General features: G+C 42.4%; 1 long non-coding RNA gene across 2 annotated transcripts; it reads right to left on the bottom strand.

Annotated features, from left to right (window-relative positions):
- Positions 1–310: 310 nt before the first annotated feature.
- Positions 311–12,782, bottom strand: LOC308570247. Of its 2 annotated transcripts, none has more exons than XR_014001033.1 (3): positions 12,707–12,782; positions 8,895–8,957; positions 311–1,539 (listed from the first exon to the last, which is right to left on the bottom strand). It is a non-coding gene; the product is annotated as an uncharacterized lncRNA (long non-coding RNA). The 2 variants fall into 2 exon arrangements; XR_014001034.1 differs by having other exon boundaries at positions 311–1,483.
- Between the last annotated feature and the right edge of the window lie 13 nt (positions 12,783–12,795).

Here is a 12,795-nt window from a genome sequence, read left to right as displayed (position 1 = left end):
GTCACTCCCCTCCTGTACTTCTGTACGCCACCCACTGCCCACTTTCCTTGCTCATGCATTGCATTTCCAGATTTGTATAATGCCTAAATAAGACTAATGCAGGAAGCATCTGTGTACATGGAGCATATTGCTAATTTCTGCAAAGGTTTACTTCAGGAACGTTAATGTTCATTTAAATAATACCCGAGCACAGCAACCGTGATTTATTAGTCTGCTTTTATTTCAGGATGACACTGTCCCTCTGCTAAAGTTTAATTGGTGTGTGTGTGTGTGTGTGTGTGTGTGTGTGTGTGTGTGTATTTATGACCCAGCTTTTCAATTTATCATGGACTTGCAAGCCTCTTTTGTCCCATATTGGTCATCATTGGCTCTCTGTGAAGCTCCACACAGAATCACGGTTTTAATGGATAGTCTGCTGAGGGGTAAGAGCGAAAGGATGACATGAATTACTTATAAAGTTCAGAGATATACTGTGGCTGACAACAAGACTAATGACTGGCTTCTAGGCTTAACTACTCCATTTCCCACCCACCCCTCACCTATAGGCTGTCATTAACAAACCGCAAAGGTGTAAATGGGTTGAGAACACAGTCTGATGCCTGGGTGTTCACAAAGTGATGGAAAAGCTATGAAATAATATGGGACGTGTACATTTTTCACGGCATCATATCTTAAGCTTTAAATTCACAGATACCACCTTCTGAAAGAACGTGCGGAGAGAAATGGCTGCGTGCCTTCCTTCCCCTTCAGATTTAGTGGGCAGGAGTCCTGCTTTACATCCAGACTGAGAGCGCAAAATGCTTTAGCAGGCTACAGTTAAGTCTGAATATTTTGGTATGTCTCCCAAACAAAGCAAATGTGTTTCTGAGCTGGGCTGCGGTTCAACATTCTGTGTTGTCTTCCTGTGAACAATGCAGCAGCTTCAGCAAGAATGCATGTGTGGGAGAGAAGTGGGGTTAATCCTTCAAAACATAGAAACATGTCATGAGAAACGCTCCACCATCTGCTTTTACTAATCGTACAGGCACCCTGATCTTCGGTCCTCACCATCTTTTATCCAGAACACACAAAGGGGCCAAATGTGGTACAATGCAGTCTACGTGCATCAGCTCCAGGTTCAGCTTCCAGGAAGAAATTATGGACTAACCAAACGAAGCTGGATGCTGGATGATTCAGGACAGATAAAAGAAAGTACTCCTTCATGCAGCACGTAGTTAAAACTATGGAACTCACTTTTGCAGGAGGCAGTGATTCCCATCAACTTGGGTGGCTTTAAAAGACAATCGGACAAAATCATAGAGGACACGGCTATCAATGCCTAGTAGCCTTTTTACATTACACTTAATGGGAGAGGTTGTGGTAGGGAGAGTTCTTTTTACCTTATACTTAATGGCTGCCACTTCTCCAACCCCACACTTGCGAAAGGGGTCACAAAGTTGACTAGACTTGATTGCATGCAACTTCTGGTCTAGTTCGTTTCTCTCTTCATGGAGGACAAAGGAAAGAAATGTTATTGTCGTGCGGCTTTGAGAGGAAGCTCTACAAATATATATAATCAGATAGTTCAGCAATATAGGATCTGTTCTTCTAGAACCCAACATAGTTGGGTTAAATGAGCAACAATAACAAAACAATGCACATTGTTAGACATCTAAGCTTTTTATCTTCGGTAAACTTCTGATTCACTCATTGGTACATTAGTAATAAGAAGCTTTTTCTCTTTTCATATGATGCATTATTTGGACATAGAAAGTGCATGTTGTTGTACTGTAATAGCTCACCACCAGTTAAATGTGAGACAGTTGATTAAGGTGTTGGTCTGCTAGATTCAGTTTGCAAGTCTTCTGCAGAACATCCATTTGATGATAGAAACCCTGTGTGAGAGTGTGCATACACGCACATTTACGTGCACACACAGACAGACATGTGTGCTTGGAATTGAAAAGAAGGATGTGTCTATAGTTCAGCAAGGCAATCGAGTTGGCTTTTATTATTAGATTCATTGCTCAGACAATAAAACTAAGATCTTGCGGCTGGCAAAGTGCACTTTCCCTCCCCTTCCCAAATGATGTCAAATCACAAGGTGCTTTTCAAACTTGTCATTGTAATAAAGAAAAATGTGCTTTGAACATACTTCATTGCAACTGTTCTCCCGTGTATTGTATTGAAGTGGAACACTTCAAGCTGAGAAATAAAATTTTTGAAGAGAAAATATAACCCGCTTCAACTGTTTCAAAGGAAAATGTATGAGTATATATAAATGATAAACTTTCTGGGTATTAATGGACAAAGAAAAATGGTGTGATAAATGACCTTATTTGTAGAAACCCAAGAATACATTTTGGACTTCAGCTCTGCTCTCCAACTGTCTGCCATTGATACTGGCTTGCTGAACCAAAAATTGGCTATTTCATAAAGCTTAAGCTGTAGCTAGGCTTTTACAAAACAATCAGTACAATGGTATTGAAGCATCACAATCCATTGGTTGTTAGTATCAACAAAAAGCTAGCAGTATGGGACATTGTGCATATGTACAGCTTGCACTATTGGAAAATAAATCAATATCAAAAATAAATACGCTATCACACATTAAGCCCTTTTGAAAGCACAACTGGTGCTTGATGTTCACAGGCTTCCTTTTTCAATGAGACGTCATGAGCAGCTCCGTAAGAACATTAGTTTGCATTTGGATTTTATATCCGGCTTTATCACTACCCGAAGGAGTCTCAAAGCAGCTAACATTCTCCTTTCCCTTCCTCCCCCACAACAAACACTCTGTGAGGTGAGTGGGGCTGAGAGACTTCAGAGAAGTGTGACTAGCCCAAGGTCACCCAGCAGCTGCATGTGGAGGAGCGGAGACGCGAACCCAGTTCCCCAGATTACGAGTCTACCGCTCTTAACCACTACACCACACTGGCTCTCACACAACCTCTTGTTAAGGCCCTAACAAGAGCAAACCAAAGGGCTATCAAATCTAGCTTTCTGTTCTCACAGTGGCCCTCCAGATGCCTATTGGAAGCCCACAAGCAAGACCAAATGGCACACTCCTAATTCCATGTGTGCATCCTTTCGATGCACACGTCTCAAATGTTGCAGTGAAGGGAGAACCCATGTCTTGGAGAAGGGATGCGGGTGGTGCTGTGGTCTAAACCACTGAGCCTCTTGAGCTTGCCGATCAGAAGTTTGGCGGTTTGAATCCACACAACAGGGTGAGCTCCTGTTGCTCTGTCCCAGGTCCTGCCCACCTAGCAGTTCGAAAGCACACATTTCATTGAGCCACACTTTATTGTTTTCAGTGGAACACGCGTTTGAACATGCATCCCCATCGACATAATGGCACAGCCAGTCATGTGTAAAGGGTACTAAGCTAAATCAGCTCCTTGGTATTTTATCAGATAATGTGTGATCAACTTTTGCTTCTAACCTAACACGTAGCTTTTCCAGCCCATTAACAGATATTTCAGACTGAAACAGCTGAATCGTGACTGCTATAAAGTTGTGTCTGGTATTAGGCATAAGGGGCACAGATAGAACAACAGCATTAACAACATTTGGTACACACATGCTAAGAGGAAAGTTGCTTCTTTGCTTGTATGTGTGCCAATACATGACATCAGCTCTATTGCAAGTTTACCTTGTATTAATATAGCACATTTAACCCTTGTTACCAAAAGCTTTACTAACATTAATGAACTCTTACAACGATTGAGGTCGATCCTGTGCTGTTTCAGAAAACGGAAGCCTTGTTAAATGCACCCCTAAAAAAAGCACAGATGTAAATATCAACAATGCCAGCTGCGCAGCTCAGTGCAATGCAACCATGCATGTAAGTACCACAGAGTTCATTGGCGCTTACTCCCGAGAAAGTATCCATAGGAGTGAATCAGATGCTAAAGTAAAAAATGATACCCCTTTTTCTTTATAGGAGCATACAGCTGGTTTTTTGTTTTTTGTTTTTAAATGACAAGTAGAAAGATCAAGAACAGATCTTGACATTGTTCCTATAAAAAAGGGAGCAAGCATGCAAAAGATCATATTAACAGGAAGAAGAGTCCAAGCACGTGTGTGTGTGTGTGTGTGTGTGTGTGTGTGTGTGTGTGTGTGTGAAGTATGAATAGGAGTAGCAGAGTGAGATATCAGAGACCTAACAAGACAACGACTTTGGAAAGAGTGAAAGAGGGCATTAAAAAGAAGGTTCCAAAGTTTGAAATTGTGAGTGAAATTCAATAGATAACTTTAAAGTAGGCACACTACTGAGACTCAAAGTCATGGCTACGAGTATTTTTTCCCCCTCGGTCAAAGTCAACCTTGCCCATTTTTTCTTGCAGTCTTCTTTCCATCTCTGTTATTCACATACCCCAAAGACTCAGAGGCCTTTTAATAAATTGTGCGCCTACATATCAAATCATGATTGTACCGGATTCACATATACTGCACCAAGTTTCAAGAATGTGTAAAGCATTGATCTTAATGCACTGCTATAGAAGAACAGCTTGAAATGGTTCTGGCTGCTGTGGCATTGGCTTCTTCCTTTTGATCATGCACAGCATTATATTTTAGCATCCATTATGCAGAGGTTGTTGGGACCTTTATCTACAACAAGGTGAACTTTCAGGAGTGACATTTATTCAGTACAAAGGGCCATAGCTCAGCGGCAGAGCTACAAATGTCCCTCATCTGAATCCTTGTAGATTCGCTGCCAGCCAGTGTTTGCATTCAAGCACCCATGTCAAGTACAGAAGTGAAAAGAATTCATTTGGCTTTTGGCTCCTGTTCCAAAAAAAGTCACAAAATCCATTTATTAAAAAAGAATGTCACAAAACTAAAATAATTTCTAAACAACACTAAGAGATTGGTTTCATGAAACAACAACTTAGAATGCTCTTATTATTCTGATCTTTGTTTGAAGTCCAGCAATGCTAATGATGGTCTCCAGTATCTAAATATAAGTGAATACAATCTTTTCCCTCATCGTTCCCCTGAATTGATCTAAATGGCTAAAGATTATTTGCAGTTCTATTCTAAGAACAGCACCATTTCTGCTGGGGATGACTGCTCTGTATTTTGCATACAGAAAATGGTTACGAATAGTTCAACATACCCGCCCCCCCCCCGGTGTTCAATACCCCCTTTACTCCAGTCCCCATTTACATAGACCAATCTATGTATCAATCTATGCATCTCAGCATCAGCATCTATAATAAAACAGCACACACACAGGTGGCACCAACTGGCTCATCTACCCGCAAAGGGGCTTTGCAAAAGCCATTTGTAAAGACCCCTTTAACAGCCATTGATTATGTCCTAAGACAGAGATAGACACTTTGCTCTTCTTCACAGTGGCGGTCATTGGTTAGGCTCAGGAGGAAGGAGCTCTCTTTATTAGCATCAGGGCCAGGGCACTGGGGAGAGGAGGAGGGGGGCATGGTACTAAAGGGGCTAAACCTTTTATCTGCACCATTTCCCCAATATAAATGAATCGCTCCCATACTACCCTAGTAGTATGGTGGCTAAGAGATGGAGCTGTAAAGTCCCCAGTGCTAATCTTGTTTCTGCTATGAACTCACTAGGTTGGCCTAAGCAAGCCACTCTCTCTTATTCTCAGCCTAGAATAGGGAGGATAATAATACTAATTTACACAGGACTATTGTACCGATTACACCCAGATGATGCATGTGAACATTTGAAAATGCTATTAAAAAGTTGTAGTTGCTGTTGTTGTTAGCAGTACAGACAAGCTTTGAGGGTTGCTTTTCTGATTTAAATTAGGGAAATGAAAAACTGGGCAAATGAAATCAGGCAAAGAAAGATGTTGGGAAATTCAATTCTGGATCTCCTCCATCAGATCTAGCTTTGTCTTTAGGGCCAACTAGAAGAAATAGCATGAGATACATTGTCGGGCTGCAGCAAAGCAGTCTCTCCTCCCACTGGTATAATTGTAAAGGATTTGGTCTGTTATTCGGGATCTAACTCATATTGTTGTTTCAGCTGCTTATTTAGTCTCAAGGAGGAGAGTCAACACACTTCCTAAAGGAAGGTAGACTAGTCAATGTTCTCTTCCAACATAGTGGGAAAATAAATATTCCTTTAATGAGGTGCCACCTTGTGGGGTCAGGGAGGAAGCTGGAATTGAAGTGTTAATTCATGGGTAGGCAAAATAAGGCCCGGGGGCTGGATCCGGCCTTCTAAATCCGGCCTGCAGACAGTCCAGGAATCAGCGTGTTTTTACATGAGTAGAATGTGTCCTTTTATTTAAAATGCATCTCTGGGTTATTTGTGGGGCCTGCCTGGTGTTTTTACATGAGTAGAATGCGTCCTTTTATTTAAAATGCATCTCTGGGTTATTTGTGGGGCATAGGAATTCGTTCATTCCCCCCCAAAAGAAAAAGTATAGTCCGGCACCCCACAAGGTCTGAGTGACAGTGGACCAGCCCCCTGCTGAAAAAGTTTGCTGATCCCTGTGTTAACTGGAGACACGGCCTGGAAGATAGGGCAGACAACAGCATCTGTTGGCAGTGTAATATGGGAATATTCCTGCCCTTTGTAAATACACAGGATTTATTTATGTATTTAAAAGGTTTATATAATAAGCACCAACCAAGGATGGTAACCCAAAAACTGAAAATTTAGATTTATTTATATTAAGAAATGTACCGTTAATTTCAGTGACCTTCTTTGGAGGTCACATCCCCCCTTTAAACTTTTATCAGATCAATGACCATTGTTTGTGCATTCAATAACGGTAGGATTTTGTTCAGCCTTTCTTTTGTGAATTGGAAGGACAGTCCCTCCTCTTCACACACAAAACCAATTGAGCAGCTATTGGCTGCAAGGTTTTTGGTTTGGTTGTCACCAAATGTTTTGGAAAGATAAGAGCTTAATAAAGTTACAGCATGATGGTTGAATGGCTAATTGTTTTCGATTTACTGCAGTTAATGTTTGCACTAATCTTTTTACAAGCAAATTAAATGGATGGATTTAATGGATGGCAACTGCAGGGCTTTTGTTTGGTTTGGTTTTGTATCTACAGCATGCAAAAACCCTCCAGCAACCACATTTTTAAATGTAAAAGAATGACAAAGAACCAAACTGGGTTGTTTTTTTAAAAAAATTAATTCATAATTTGTAGATATTTCAGTTACTAGTCTAGAGATGCTGGTAAAAATATGTCTGTTTCTCTGGAAAAAGAAAAAAAAACATTATATGCTGCTGTAGTACCATGATACTCTGCCAGAAATTTCCATATTCCAGTGCTAAATAATTGTAGGATTGGATGAGACCCCAAGTGACATCTAGTCCAACCTCTTGCAATGCAGGCACTATGCATGGTGCAGCAGGTAAGTGTCAATATATTTACTTTTTTAAAAAAACCAACAGCAACACCTTGAACAATGTAATGTGCAATGTGTTCACAATGGGTTATCATCTCATTTTCTTTTGCGGCAGAATTACGGTAGCATTTCCCCAACAGACCCAAACCAAACTGTTCAGATGGATTAAAACATAGATCAGTTGCTCTGACTGAATTAAAAACTATTGCTGCCCTAAGCTGCCATTAACTGAACGCTATGATGTATTTTTTGGCTGGGGAAACTGGCGTGATCAATGCTGCTAATCTATGATGTAATTTTTCATTGTCTGGTGTGATAAATCATAGATAGAATGATTATCGTGGTCTGTATACATGGGGCTGTCTTTGAAGATGGCTCAGAAACTGCAGCTGGTGCAGAAACCAGGAGCAAAAGTACTGATGGGAACAAAGCAGCTTGAACATATAACACTGGTTTTGGCACAGCTGGCTAAAGCACTTTGCATATACGCAGATGCAGCATTCATTCTCTTGAGTCACTTCTCCAGGTGGCCCCACTGAGAAACATTCGGGGGGCGGGGTGGCAAGAGAGAGGTTCCCTGTCCATTGTAGTTCCCCATTTATGGAATAATCTCTCCAGTGAGGCCTGCTTGGCGCCAACATTAACATCTGTTCAATGCCAGGTTAAAACATACCTCTTTTTCCAGGCGTTTGAAGAAATATGGTCATCATTACTACTGGTGTTTCAATGTTATACATATCTTCTTTGAAGGGGCACCGTTGAACCACGTTTCTGTGTGTTTCAATTGTGTATGCAAATTGCCTAGAAATGTTTTGTATTAGGCAAGAAGGATGCAGCTAGCCCCATATGCCTGATGTTACTGTGTGCACTTAAAACATGAGCCTGAATATTTTCAAGAACCGACAAATGAAACCCCTCTCTCTTAAGTAGTATGAATATGGGTTTGGGGTGGCTTCATTTGTACAGTCCACTTTTCATCTCTGTGATGCAGATCTAGTGCATGCCATAAAATTAGTTTCTGGGCCCAATTCAAAGTGCTGGTATTGACCTATAAAGCCTTAAACAGCTCAGGACGGCAATACCTCAAGGACCACCTCTTTCCATATGAACCTAACCAGAACTAGAGATCATCTTCTGAGGCCTTTCTTCGTGTGCCTCCTCCTCAAGAGGTCCGGAGAGTGACAACACAGGCCTTCTCTGCAGTGGCTCCGTTTGTGGAATGCTCTCCCCAGGGAAGTTCGCCTGACGCCTTCATTATACACCTTTAGGCGCCAGCAAAAATATTCCATTTTAACTCGGCCTTTGGTTGATTTGATTGATATCCTATGCCCTTTTAAAATGTGTTGGGTTTTTTTTGGTGGTGGGGTTATTGCGTTGTTGTTTTTATTGTGATTACGGTATGCATTTTGTGGTTTTACATTTTTATTTTATTCTGTGAACTTCCCTGAGACCTGTGAGTATAGGGTGGTACATAACGGTATATAAATTCAATTAATAATAATGATAATAATAAAAAATAACATCAGTTAGAAAACTTAGAGTATACACTGATGTCATACTCACCTGTGTTATTTCCATGCATTCCTCTTACCTGAGGGGAGCAGTAAGTTGTGATTCTGTTCCTTTCTGCCTCCAGGGACAACAATATAAAGAATATATAAAACATAACACTCTGTTAGCCTACATATACTCAAGTGACACCATTCTGCTTTGCAGGGCAACTAGCATCATTGGGCCAGAGGTTAGGCAGCTACACCAGTGCAAGGAGACAAGGTGCCCCCTGGTGCCCAACTTGTAATATGAGGTAGTGCGTGTTTTTAGGATCCATTTGACAACTGGCAAATTTTACTTTATTTCAAGATTACAAATAAATAGTTTTTGAATGGGTATGTTTTTTGGGGGGTGTCTAGTTCCATGTCTGTGAACTCAGCATGCGTCCCTTTTTATTGTTATTTTTGTATTGAGCGGTAATATTATTCAGAAAGGAAAAAACATGCCTACTGAGGTTACAAGCACTCCTGTTTTAAATGAGGTACAAACTGCATGACTCAGACAATTTAAAAATGCAGATTACCAGACTCATAAACCCTTAGATGAATTTTGGTGCACAAAGATAATGACTAGACCTAATCCCTAATATTGGAGATAATGTTTAAACAAATGTATTTAATTTAATGAGACACCTGGACAAGCTTATTTAATTCATCCTTGCATCTAATTAGCTGTATTGAAGGGACAGTTACTATATTTCATCTTAAGGATTCTCCCCCCACCCATTTCATATTAATCCTTTTAATACCCTCAAAGGAAGCACAGATGAAAACAGGGAGGGGGGAATCTTGTTAATTAACCTGGACCTCTGGAAAACCTTTTCTGGGGTGTTATAGAGTGCTGCTAATACTCTGACCTCCTATTAAAATCTGAGTTCTGTGCATGAATAATAATAAGTATGCAAATAAATGTATGCTGTTGCCAGAAAGAGGACTGTGTTAATATTAAGTTATTCAATAGTTATACCTAATCATACAAAAATCAAACATTATATTAATAAAAACTGTGGTGTTTACCTAGTATTTTAGAAGATTTCTCAGAGAAATGAAAACAGGCCCTAATCCAAAGATGCTGCCTTGAGTTCCTTGGGAGGCAGGATAAAATTGTGTAATAATAAGAAGTAGCAGCATATAATGCCAATCCTGCCCCAACTGCCAATTAGTTTCTGGGCCCAATTTAACATGCAGGTTTTGACCTATAAAGCCTCTCCCCATATGAACCGACCTGGACCCTGCAGCCCTTCTTCATGTGCCTCCTCCAGAAGTCTGGAGGGCGGCAACATGAGAACGGACTTTTCTGTGGTGACTCCCCTGGCGCCCTTGTTACATATCCTTGCTGCCAAGGAGTGTGGTGGAGTCTCCTTCTTTGGAGGTCTTTAAGCAGAGGCTTGACAACCATATGTCAGGAGTGCTCTGATGGTGTTTCCTGCTTGGCAGGGGGTTGGACTCGATGGCCCTTGTGGTCTCTTCCAACTCTATGATTCTATGATTCTATATCTTTACAGGGGTGCCAACTTGAATAAAATATTGTGGGGGCCCAATTAGGCCCCGGCCCGTTTAAATGATCACAGGACACAGTACACACACACCATTTGAATGAGAATGCCCATCAACTTATTGCCCAATATTTTATTGTGGGGACCAAAACCCCCACAGCCCCTAGCAGTTAGCTTCTATGCTTAGGTATGTCTCTCAGGCAGGGGGCGGACTTTCAAATGCCCTCAGTGCCCTTTGTTGTTGTTGTTTAGTCGTTTAGTCGTGTCTGACTCTTCATGACCCCATGGACCAGAGCACGCCAGGCTCTCCTGTCTTCCACTGCCTCCCGCAGTTTAGTCAAACTCATGCAGGTAGCTTTGAGAACACTGGTAGCTTCAGTGCCCTATGTGAGGCCAAAGATCAGTACCCCCTGCCTTCTGTTCTCTGTGTGTGCAGTACTGAATTTGCTTTATGCCAGACTGTTTTACTTGATGTTTCAATGTGTTGTCTTTTTCCTTTTTTTGATACAGTGGTACCTCGGGTTACAGACGCTTCAGGTTACAGAATCCACTAACCCAGAAATAGTACCTCGGGTTAAGAACTTTACCTCAGGATGAGAACTGAAATCGCATGGCGGCAGCGGGAGGCCCCATTAACTAAAGTGGTACCTCAGGTGAAGAACAGTTTCAGGTTAAGAACAGACCTCTGGAACAAATTAAGTTCTTAACCCGAGGTACCAATGTATTTTTATTTAAAATATTAAGCAGTATAGAAATGAAATTAAAAATAACTGCAATGCCCTGTGGTGCCCAGTGGCGTAGCGTGGGGGGTGCAGGGGGGGCCGGCCGCACCGGGCGCAACATCTGGGGATTAGGGTTAGGGGGCGCAAATCCATGGGTTAGGGGGCGCAAATCCATGGGTTAGGGGGCGCAAATTACTTGCCTTGCCCCGGGTGCTGACAACCCACGCTACGCCACTGGTGGTTCCCACCCCCCTGTCAGCTTGGTGCCCAGTGCAGGGCCGTATTTAGGTTTGATGAGGCCCTAAGCACTACTGAAGGTAATGGGGCCCTTTATATGTCCAGCTGTCCTCTGTCAACAACAAATTGTCGCTGTTTTTTGTGCTGAATATATGCTGTACGGTAATTTATGGACCTATTAGGTATCTAAAGCCATTTGCACATAACAAAATATGTACATCATAGGAGCCAACACAACACGAAACACTGTTGCTGTATGTAGGTTTTATTTTATTTGTTTTTTTAATCTTATATTTTGGAAATGTACATCCAGGTGTTTTTTCCTTTAATTTTTTTGGGGGCCCCCAAGAGAGTGGGGCCCTAAGCTATAGCTTGCTTAGCTTATACGGAAATCTGGCACTGGAAGCACAAGCTTAACTGATATAGTGGTACCTCGGGTTAAGTACTTAATTCGTTCAGGAGGTCCGTTCTTAACCTGAAACTGTTCTTAACCTGAGGTACCACCAGTGGCGTAGCGTGGGGGGTGCCAGGGGGGCAGGCCGCACCGGGCGCAACATCTGGGGGGGCACGCTCGCTGCCTCCGGAGTCGCCGAAGAGCCTCGGGCGCAGGCTGTAGCAGAGCCGCATGTCTCACGGAACTGACGAGCTGTGCGCGCGCCCGGGCTGAAGGCATCCCATCCGGCAGGCAGCGGCTCTCAGCACTCGCCGCGGAGGACGCGCCAGGCAGCCCCTCCTCACAGCCCCGCCTCTGCCGCTGCTGCTGCAGCTGCTGGGCCGTTGCATTTTCCTCGCCTCTCTGCCCCCCTCCTCCTCCGGGCAAGCAGTGTCGTTTGGGTGGCAGCGCCAGCGGCAACTCGCAGGTTAGAGGTTGGGGGGGCGCAAATTACGTGCCTTGCCCCGGGTTAGGGGGCGCAAATTACTTGCGTTGCCCCGGGTGCTGACAACTCACGCTACGCCGCTGGGTACCACTTTAGCTAATGGGGCCTCCCGCTGCCGCCCGATTTCTGTTCTCATCCTGAAGCAAAGTTCTTAACCCAAGGTAATATTTCTGGGTTAGAAGACTGTAACCTGAAGTGTATGTAACCTGAAGCGTATGTAACCTGAGGTACCACTGAACTTTAAATTTGCCTCTGCCCCAGGCCTTTCCCCCTTAATAATTAATTAAACAATTTTTAGCCTTTAAAACTGGGGGTTTATTGTTTCTATTTGTTTCTGTTTGTTGTTATGCTTTGTTTCCATTGTAAACCGCCCTGTGATTCTCGGATGAAGGTATAGAAATTAACAACAACAACAACAACAACAACAACAACAACAACAACAACTCTTGCATTGGACAAACGCTTGGATTTTGCTTCGGAACATAAACTCACGTGTATAAGACAGAGCCTTTCAGTGGCTCCAGTCACCCGAGGAAATACGTCGTGTAACGAATATATTTATATATATATATATATATATA

Source organism: Podarcis bocagei (genome assembly GCF_964188305.1).
Source record: "Podarcis bocagei genome assembly, chromosome: 12".
Classification (NCBI taxonomy): Eukaryota; Metazoa; Chordata; class Lepidosauria; order Squamata; family Lacertidae; genus Podarcis; species Podarcis bocagei.
This window is presented reverse-complemented; position numbering and strand designations above follow the sequence as displayed.